The 241-nt window shown below is 30.7% G+C and overlaps 1 protein-coding gene across 7 annotated transcripts in view; it reads left to right on the forward strand.

Moving 5' to 3' along the window:
* Nucleotides 1-241, forward strand: part of LOC116707246 (phospholipid-transporting ATPase ABCA1) — a 198,336-nt gene that overhangs the window by 101,287 nt on the left and 96,808 nt on the right. The gene's annotated exons all lie outside the window — the stretch shown is intronic.

The raw sequence follows: 241 nt of genomic DNA on the forward strand, positions 1-241 counted from the left end.
AGGTTAGAATAGAGAATTTCTATTTCTGTCCAAGTAAAGCATCTGTAAAATTATTTGAAAGCAGTTCAGATGGGCTACACACAAAACTAGTACCACACTCACATGTCTCAACTTAATACAGAAAAAATCCAGAAGAAAAACACTCAGAAAATGGATATTTGTTTTTTTTAGTTTCCTTTTGAAAAGTGCAAAGAAAAAAGCCAAAAAAGCGCAAAATACAAAACTTCTCAAATACAAAAAC

Source organism: Etheostoma spectabile, chromosome 19, assembly GCF_008692095.1.
Source record: "Etheostoma spectabile isolate EspeVRDwgs_2016 chromosome 19, UIUC_Espe_1.0, whole genome shotgun sequence".
NCBI lineage: Eukaryota > Metazoa > Chordata > Actinopteri > Perciformes > Percidae > Etheostoma > Etheostoma spectabile.